The sequence below is a fragment of the Sorghum bicolor genome, chromosome 5 (genome assembly GCF_000003195.3).
Source record: "Sorghum bicolor cultivar BTx623 chromosome 5, Sorghum_bicolor_NCBIv3, whole genome shotgun sequence".
NCBI classification, from domain to species: Eukaryota; Viridiplantae; Streptophyta; class Magnoliopsida; order Poales; family Poaceae; genus Sorghum; species Sorghum bicolor.
Window position 1 is genome coordinate 3,849,934 of NC_012874.2, and position 10,749 is coordinate 3,860,682.

Sequence of the window (10,749 nt, forward strand, 5' to 3'; positions counted from 1 at the left end):
TGTTTGCTTTGTGTATGATTGTCTACATTGGATTGCGTGTTGTTGATTGATGTTTGGGAATATACGGTGAGCCGTACGTTGGTGATCAAGACCAAGCCTTTGAAGGCCAGCAGGCTCAGGAGAGATTTGATCAAGGCAAGTATAACTTGAGATCATCCTTGTTACCTATTCACTTATATCTACACATATATATCATATGCATGCTTTCACCTTGTCGACCTTAGCAAAATCATAGATGATTGTTACCTGGATTCCTTGATACCTACTTGATATGCATTTGATGTAGTTGTGCTAGTGCTTGATATAATCCATGATCTTGTAAGATGATTAATAGCTATGCAATGAACATAAAAGAATGGCAAATAACTGTATGAGATCTTGTCCGTACGTGATCACCCGGGATAACAGTGCAACCATGAGGGCTATAATGGCTCTGGCTTTAGCTCAGTATGAAGACCTTTTCTAGCATGTTAGAGGTTACCCGAAAGGGCGGAGGGGCTGAACCGTTTTAGGTATAGTGCGAGCCCCTGTCCCTATGTGTATAGGCTGCGCGTCATTGTGCCATTTGGAAGGGGGTATCTATAACTGCGTGCAAAGGAAACCTTGCGGCCCTAACATGTTAGACGAACTTTTGAAAGGTTTCATAGTGATCCCTGCCGACCTCCCTAGGAAGGGGGTTAAGAGACTAGCTACCTCGGGCGAAAGGGTAAATCATGACTCATGGGTAAAGATGTACAACCTCTACGGAGTGTAAAACTGGTATACTAGCCGAGCTCACGGTCAGAAGCGGCCTTGGGGACATCTACAATAAGATGATGAGCTTGTTATGTTATTATGTTCATTTGATTATCGTTTATGCTATGAATTAATTATGCTTACACTTGATCATGTGATTAATGGATTATTACTGCTACCTTGACATTTGCTATTAATTTATGAACATGCTATCCACCATTAAAAGCTAAATGCAGTCAAACCAGTGTCAGCTAATTGAGCCTCATAAACCCCTGGTTATACTTGTTGAGTACGATATGTTCTCACTCTTGCAATTTTCCAACACCCCAGGTTATACAAAAGATGATGCTTGGAATGAGGATTACCGTTATGAGTATTAGGCTTGGAGTCAACCAGTCAACAGTGTCCCTGTGTGGAGCTTCCGTCGAGAGCGTTGTTTACTTCATGCTATCATTTTTGTATGAGATTATGTGATATACTATATTCCGCTATGTAATAAACACTGCAATGGTACATTTGAGATTTGTCTACTTATGTGTGTGACTGTTTCTGGGGCACATATGAGTCCTTTATGCATCCTATTTTGTTCTTAAAATATGGGTGTGACAGCCGAGCATCCTAAGATTCCATCCCTACAAATAGATTAATAGAGGTCACATTAATAAGAGGCTCGACTACAGAAATAGATGTATAAAAATAATTTATAGTTTTTCCAATGCACTTCCAACGGCTACCTGAAGTCACATGTCCTATGCTATCATTCACCTCATGGCTAGACTGGCCTCTAGCCTCTACTCACTTCTACACAATCAACTTCGATGGTCAAAACATGACACGACAATTGTTCAGTGTTCAAAAATCTGCATGGTCGGACAATCCACTCGATTCATTCCTACAGTGCCATAAAACGCTAGCCTTTGTCCTTAGTCTATTGATTGTCTAGTGTACTCAACCTTTTCTAGCTAAACTATCTAGTGTATTCATTAGCACAATTCTCTTTCGATGAGTCATTGATTGGATACCAACACTTTTGTGTAGTGCATTCATTTTTCTGTTTGCCAAAGTATTCATTGAGTGCATTCTTCTCTGTTTTCATCCCTAAGTTTTTCATATGAACTACAATTGGGGAAAAATTTATTCTGTTGCATTCCTTGCACCATAACCAAGCTCTCTCGACAATATGTTCATCAAAATTGCACCACCATGCACACTTAAGGTCAAGCATTTCCACTTAACTCTCCTGCATGGTGATCCTAACTCTTGAAAGGTCTTCAATCCTCAAGTTTTCACTTGCAATACTTGACTCCTCCATGATTCACATACTTAATCTTGAGTCCTCGATTACATCACTTGACTTCTTGATCGATCTCCTTCAATCCTGTGTTGTTTGATTGTCTTGTCATCAACCATTGGGGTTATCTTTATTCTTATTTCATGCATTGTAGCTTGGCATTAACACTTGATACTCCAACCCATACACTAGAAACACATGTCATGTTGTCCTTAGTTTGCTTCTCCATCCATGCTTGAGGATATTTCTTTATTTTCATGCTTTGCAATCTACATTGACATATTTCTCCAAAACACATATATTAAGGTTGTCATTAACCACTGTAAACACTTACCTAAGAGGACTAGAAGCTCACAGAGGGGGTGATGTCACAAACGGAATGCATGAACTTGTGGAGGACATCTTGCTAGGTAGCCAACAAAGAGAAACAATGAGCAGGATAACAATGCAAAAGACAATCTAGTTCAAGCAAAAGACAACAATGCAAATCAAATCTATGAAATGGCTTCTATGTTGTGGGACATCATAGCATCATGTGAAAGCATGCATATTTGGCAAATGGTAAATGAGACATGAGTTGATGATTTTGGATTGGTCTCTGTAATGGCTTGCTTTTCATGAACAAGAAGAGTTTGATAGTGAAATAGTTTTGATCAAGGTTGAAGAATTAATCAAGAATGCATAAGTGAAGAAAAGACAAGCAAAGGTCAAATGGCAAAGGACACAACTCATACTGGATATAAGTCAGTCTCTACATTGGTTTGCTTGTATAATTAAAAAATTGGTAAATCACTTTGCAATTGCTTTGATCAAACTAGAAGTATGAATATAGATATTTGAATAAGTGTTAGGAGTGTCAAGCCAAAATGAAGAGGAGATAAGGAATCATGAATTGGATAGACTATATAGATGTTGATTCATATATATATCTCTAAGTGAATCAAACTAAAGCTTGATTGATCTCAACATTCATATCTAGAAGATATTCAAGAAAGAATTACAATATTGAAGAAATAGTTTTTCAACAGACACTTAATATGATGTGACTTGAGTATGCTTGATAAGGTGAAGATAGCAAGGAAAGGGCTTCGAGGGACTAAGCGAAGGTGAAAAGCAAGCAATGCCTTATGGACTAAGGTACCATGGCTAAGGTGAAGAATAGAGTACTTGCATTGAGTCGAGAAACTAATCAAGCTACGAGGAGTCTTATTGTATTGAACATCAAAACATTAGTGGAAGTGACTTGAAGCAATGAATTGAACTCATATGTGTTGAAATAGTTCAAGTCATATGCTCAAGGTGTGTTTGCTCGGAGAGATGAGACAAGGTTGATGATTGCAATCCCCTATGAAGTGATATTGAGAAGAATTGACATATGAAGACATTAAAGACTCAAGTGGTTGAAATAGTTATATTCTCTTGATCTTGAGTATAGGAATGCTATACTATCAAGGGAGATGCAATACTAATAATAGACAAGTCTCAAGTGCTCAAACTAACCGAACCCAAGTGCTGACATGAGAGAAAATATCTAGCACTACACCTGCACTTGTTGATCTGTAGGCATTGTCTGCTGGGTTGGATAGCCCATGAAACAAGGTTTTCAAGAAGTCTAAGATCACTGAAAATAGAGTTCAGAGTAAAAAAGTTATGGTGTTTTCTCTAAGCTGACCTGTTCTGTTTCTCGGAGCTGCGGCAGTGCCACACTCAAGTGAGGCAGGGCCGCACCCTAGCAGTGTCGCGTGTCTAGTGCAGCAGTGTTGCTCCTTACAGACCATAGTGACTAGTTTTAGAACTGTAATGGCTAGTTTGTGTGGGGTGGCTATATATACCCATCCCATGCCTAGTGAGGCTGCTAACCTCCAGACCATTCCAAGCACATCCCTAACCATTTGAGAGCTCTCCCCATCCCTCTCTTTGTGGGAGTTAGTGATTAGTGTGTGATTAAGAGTTTGAGAGCAGATTAGAGCAAATCAAACCTTGAGCACTTGTTAGGCTTCGCCGATCTTTGTTGCGCATTTGTTACTATTGGAGGTGAAGCCTCTTTATCAGCTAGGCGTCAGCTGACGAGGTCCATTGTGGTGAGCTACGAGAAAGTTTATAATCACCCATTGATCTAGTGGAATCACCCCTCATCTCAAGAGTTTACTCTCTAGACTTGAGAACAAGGAAGGGTTGCAAAGCCCCAGTGCCGGTCCTATAATTTTAAGGCCCTCTGGCGAATTTATCGTGACGACCTCTCTAAACTATAAAATCTTATAATAATATAAGTTAATTTTGTTCATAAGAGGAAAGTAAATCGAATTATATATACATAAACTGCACTTCTTGTCTTTTCATTTTTTCAAAGCCCCCTGACAAATGTTTCTTAGGTAACACTCTAAAATTCTAACATATATATGACTATATGAGTACAAAGTACTAGACAAAAATTAGATAAGAAAAAAACCTAGTTCCTAAACATTTAGGACATGAACTAATTCAGAATCAGAATCATGATTCACAAATCACAAAAAATAAAAGGGTAGAAGGAAAGAACCAGATCACATGTCATAGCCCTCATCGAGCCCTACCAGCTAGTCATCGCCGTTGTCGTTTGGATTTTGGAATAGCCCTCGTCGAGCCCTGCCAGCTGGTCATCGCCGTTGTCGTTTGGATTTTAGAAGACTAGAACTCAAACGCAAAGGTTTCGGTATTATCCACTGCAGCTGGTGATCGCGTTGTGAACTAGTGATCGTGTCGCTGATGTCGTTGTGTCTCTCCTCGCGGTCTCGCCGTCTCACCAGAAGTCTAAAAGTCGTGACTCGTGATCGCTATGTGTGGTAGCGTGTGTACGGGCATTGGTGGCTCAGCTCCTTGGCTCACGACTTTTTTTAGTGATAGGCCTCCTGCATCGTATATATGTATGTACTAATAAATAATGACTATAGCTAAAGAATATGTGGTCTTATATACTTAGGATTGGGCCCCTATCCCGCGAGGGCCCTCGGCCGTCGCACCTCCTGCCCTCCCCTTAGGGCCGGCACTGCAAAGCCCTAAGCCTTAATGGCAAGCCTCAACAACATGGACATAGGCAATCCTTGGTGATGAGTTGAACCACATGATAAATCTTGTGTCTTGCGACTTTGTATTTTGAATTGTGTGATTTGTGTTCCACTCGATCTACTTGATTGTGAGTGTAGGTACTTGGTGAACTTGTCACTGGATATCTCTAGAACCTCTCTACCAAGTTTGGTCAGAGTTGAACTCTCTAGAGAGGTGAGGCAGTGCTACACCTAGAATTTAACTTTCGCTATGAGTTTGTTTGAAATAGGCATATTCACCCCCTCTAAGTGACATCAAGGTCCTTTCATGATTCAAAGCGGATCGGAGTAGAGGATTATCCATGCCACTTTCATACCTACCATCAACATAGTGGATGTAATACCCAATTTTAAGGACAAAACCAGATATGCACCATATGTGAGTTTTAAAAGACAAATCTCACATATAGCTACAAATAAGGGGTAATATCAAAAGACCCAAAATCGCCGCCGCCGTGGAACTTCCCCTCTGCTGCCGTGTTGACAAATCTAAGAGCTTGCCGAGCTTCGCGTTGAGGTCTTGAACCCCTGTGTTTTTCCATCATCTTTTTATCTCTCTCTGTGATGCTCAATTGCTCACCGAACTTCGCAGGAGCGCCTCGATCCGCCGTCTCGCGCTGCCCGCTTTCCCCGAGCTCCCTCTGCCCGCAATAAGCCCCAAGGTGAGTTCGCGTTGGTCCGCTCGTGCTCCCAGTAGTTTTCCCGTTCGAAACCGAGTTCCCTAGGCCGTTTTCCCCCGTCTCTGGCAAAGCTCCGGCCATGGAGCCGCCGTGCCGGAGGCCCTGCTCCGGCCAGCCAGCCGCCCCTCCCTCCGATCTGATCTGATCCGCCCAAAGAAGATCCAACGGTTCACGGTGGCCGATACCCTTTCGGCCTGGAATTTTGCTAAGAGCCCCTCAATTTGTTATATATTGAACCTGCAGTCCGTTACGTAATCCCTAAAATACGCTTTCTCAGCTCGGAAAGCGTAATCCAGCCGACTGAGTTCAAAATACGTTTCCAGTAAATTACAAGTTTGCCACTGATTTTCTTTTGGATATAAAATATTCGTTTTAACTCCGATTTGACCCGTTCAAATGTCGATAGATTCGTATTTACGAGCTCTACGTGTTAGAAGTATTAGTTTACTGTTTTGAAACTTTTTAATTTCCTGGTAATATTTAATTAATTATTTCTCTATAGGAAATCTTAGAAAATTCATAACTTCTCCGTTTTAGCTCCGATTTTCGTGATCTTTTCGTCTGTGAGATCATAGCGATGCGTAGAATCATTTTTTAAACTTTTCATACTGTTTTTATATGAATGGTGTACTGTTCTAATTGTAGTCTTATTTGCTTCGTGTATGTTTGTCTTCGATTGTTTGTGTGATCGATGATCGAGTTTAGACGGTGAGCAATACTTCAATGATCAAGATCAGAGCCTTGGCAACAAGTAGGACCAGCAGAACCAAAAGGATCAACAAGAGCATTTGGATCAAGGCAAGTATAGCATTTGGATTTTATTTCTGTGACCATGATCTTGTGACTAGATTAATGTGAAGTAATAAATGATAAAAATGACTTTTTAGCCACTTGATGATTTATCTGTAAGTGATAACCGGGACAACAGTGCAACCATGAGGGCTATAATGGCTCTGGCTTTAGTTAAGTATGAGTAACTTTTCTAGCTCGTTAGCGGTTACCCGTTGTGGCGCAATTGGGGAATAGCAGACCGTAGATTCCTGCGGGTGAATCACATGGACTGACTAATGAAATCAAGCGGCCCTAACTTGTTAGACGAACCTTTGAAAGACTTCATAGTGATCCCTACCGACCTCCCTAGGAAGGGGGTTAAGAGACTAGCTACCTCGGGCGAAAGGGTAAATCATGACTCATGGGTAAAGATGTGCAACCTCTGTAGAGGGTTAAAAACTAGTATACTAGCCGAGCTCACGGTCAGGAGCGGCCTTGGGGATTCTTGCTGCGACGATGATGATTCCTGTGTGTTAAATATGCTCATTATTTATTATTTAATGCTTTACATTATTTATGTCACATTGATCATGAGATTGTGGGAGCTATACAATCTAGTTGCTATACTTGTGTAGTTCGACATGTACTCACTCTTGCTACTTCCCCCAAACCTCAGGAGAAGTTTAGGCTTGTGATCAACCAGTCAGTTGGATCCTGTAGAGTGGAGTTAATACCCGAAGTTGGAGTTATTTATCCGCTGTTTGTTACTAAAGGTTATCTCTTTTATACTAAGTATGTTATATAATTTATGCATGTTGTCTTTTGATATTACCCCTTATTTGTAGCTATATGTGGGATTTGATTTTTAAAACTCACATATGGTGCATATCTGGTTTTGTCCTTAAAATCGGGTATTACAATGGAAGTGAATACTACAACTCGTTCCTAGACTAGGCTACACAACCTTTGTATGCTCATCACCGCCATTCCAGGAGACACCATCGCTACCAGTTTTCACCCTCTTTCTCCTCCTCCTCCTCTTTGGCGTGGCAATTGCCCCCTGCATGGAGGTGGCCTCTAAGATAGAGTGAGCCGAGGAGAGAGTAAGCCGAGAGAGAGAGAGGGAGGAGAGAGACTAGAGAAAAGTAAATGAGGGAGGAGAAAGAGTGGCCGGTGGGGCATGGAATACTTGTGCTCCGTGTGAGCACCATATGGTGTTGACTACAATGAAGATGTGGGTGACGGCGTCAATCCATTCCAATCGACAGGCACCATGTCTAGGCACACTTTTCATCACCATGTTTAAGTTTCGAACTAGTGGTAAAAAATGATTTTCACCATACGTTTTAATAAAACCGATGGTGAAAATACTATTAGTAAAAACCTTCTGTAGCTAGTGCACAACTATTGGTAATAAAACATTATGTAGTGCACTCAATGAAAAGGCTATCAAGGACCACTACTGTGAGTTGGTGTCTTACTATTATTCGGCCTTGTTTAGCTCCTGGGGTGTAATGTTTTGGGATGTTACATCGGATGTCACATAAGGTGTCACATGGAGTCTTCGATTACCAATAAAAAACAAATTACATATTCCATTAGTAAACTACGAGATAATTTTATTAAGTCTAATTAATCCATTATTAGCATATATTTACTGTAACACTATATTGTCAAATCATAGACTAATTAGGTTTAAAAAAATTATCTTACAAAATAGTCATAATTTGTGCAGTTAGTTATTTTTTAGTCTACATTTAATACTTTATGCTCATGCATGTGTCAAAACATCCGACTTGATATAGGGCGTAAAGTTTTCCAGCCTTGAGCTTTGAATCATTAATCAATGATAATGCCATCATCACATTGTTTGCATAGTACTACGTGAAGTACTTTACTAGGTCATTAACCTTCTATAGCTAGTAAGCTCTCATGTCGTCCTTGGCCTGTGAACTTGAAGGCATCTGAGACGCAGCAATGAATTGAAGCATGCAGTTCTCTGATCCACAACACTTAACTGCGGCACCGTCGTCCCTGCGCGCGTACTCGCATTGGTTTTTACTGCGTCCGGGATGCATGGATGATGTGGGTGCATCTTTTGACCGCGCGTCCCTCCACTTCTTTATTGTTGCCGCAGCGCTCAGTTCATCGATAGATCATCTCAGAGAGCAGGGCGTGCTCAGGAGGTGCTCGCGTTCGTGAGTACGTGAGGTCTCCATTGCGAAATCATTGTCGTGGAATCCCATATCCCCCGGCACCAGTACTGACAGCGGATGCCTTGCGCTTGCTGCCTCGCAGGCAGGCAGCTCGTCTCCGGCCGGTCAGCTCGATCGCCGCGTGCTGTACATACACTGTTCATATCCTTGAAAATCAAGGGGTTTTGTCTCATTGATTAACAGTGTTGTTATCACTGAGGCCCCCCAAATTTTGTCTTGGCACGAATTCGACCCACGTTTGAGATGGCCCCGGCCGTATGTTTGTGTGTTTCTGAAAATTTGTAAATATTTGGCATGGCATGTCAGCCTGTCGCAGCACCAATTCTAGTTGTACACTACAGTAATAACCTGCAGAGTCTCTCTGGTATTGACAGGATCTGGTTTTTTCTTTTACTACCTGGTAGACATAACTACTCTGAGTCAACCCAACAATGTGGAAGCCTTTTGTCAGATCACACTGGCAAGAGAATACAGTAGGATTTTAATTTTGTTTCTGGATGAATACTATATTTCAGGTTAATGTAATGTTTTTATTTAGTATATATTATAAATGTTAGATTTTTTTATAAATTTGATCAAAATTAAAAATTACTATTCTCCTTTTTTTTGGACGGGGAGTACCTGAGTGAAGGATCAGAGCCTGCCCCCGTTTCATCAGCAAGAGATCGTCCAAAGTAGCTGCAGCCTGCAGCAGCCATAGATACGTACCGAGATGCTCACTCTGCTATGAAACCAAAGCTGCGAAGGATTTCTGCTGATTCAAAGCTGTACTTGCTGGTGACTGCTGAGACGTCATTTCACACCTTGCACCTCAATTAATTTTCTTGTTTGTTTAGATGCTTTTGGAATGACAAAATTTTTAGCTTTAATCTTTTGCTGCAAAACTTTTGCTCATTCAAACTTTACATCTTAGTGTTTAGATATATGGCAAACTTTAGCCATGCAAATACAACACATGCCCCTAATTATGTTTTTGGCCAGTTTTGGGCCTCTTGAGTTCTAAATACCAAAAGTTTAGCAGCTCAAGTTTTGCTCTTTTTGCTGATGCTGTTTAGATCCATTTTGTCAAAAGATAAGGTAAAACTGCAAAAGTTTTAGGTGAAGTTAATGTGCTAGCTTTTTAATAAATTTTCTGAAATAGTATATAAAAAAGGATCCGAGTTAAGGCCTTATTGCTAGCTTTTTCTGCGAGGCACATCAAATGAAGTGGTGAAGTTTTTAATGTGCTAGCTGCTGCTGGATTCCTGTAACTTCATTGCAGGGTAAAGGGGGCATTGAAGGTGTTAGCTAGGCTGAAATGCAAAGACATGTAGGGCATCGCCGTTCAATTAAAGCATGTATTTACCTAAAGTGGCACATCTTCTATTAGAATCCATTTATTCGGAGAACCAGTGCCTCAGTTGATGCACATTTATTTGGATAGATGGAGGAATCCTTTAAGCCTCTGTTGTTAGCTAGCTAGTACATAGGAGGTCAGGAATCCTCTCTATTCATGAAGGGTGTTCAAGGTGTTAAGATTGGCAATCTTCCTTTGATAACTAAAGGAGCACTCTTGTCTTTTACTGCTAGCATATTTAAAAAAGGAATTAAGCATATAAGTTTTTATTGATAATACCAAAACGTGGACCCATAAAATACTTTAGGATTTGTGTTATCATTACCATAACCATCACTACAAGAAATAAGGCTTTACATGACGGTTTGATTCTGTCATAGATAAGTAAAAATCCGTCATAGTTAACTATCTATGACGGTCCATAGGAACGTCATCTATTCCTCGTCATACATTTTTTGGACGAAAATAGAACGTCACAGGTTGGTTTTTTGGATCGTCATGGACGAACCATAGGGCAACTATAGGAAGAGACTATGGTGATGAACTAGACCGTCATAGTTTTACTGCCATGTCAACACACATAAACAGTTCATGGTTTTACTGTCATGTCAACACACATAAACTGGAACAAAGCTCA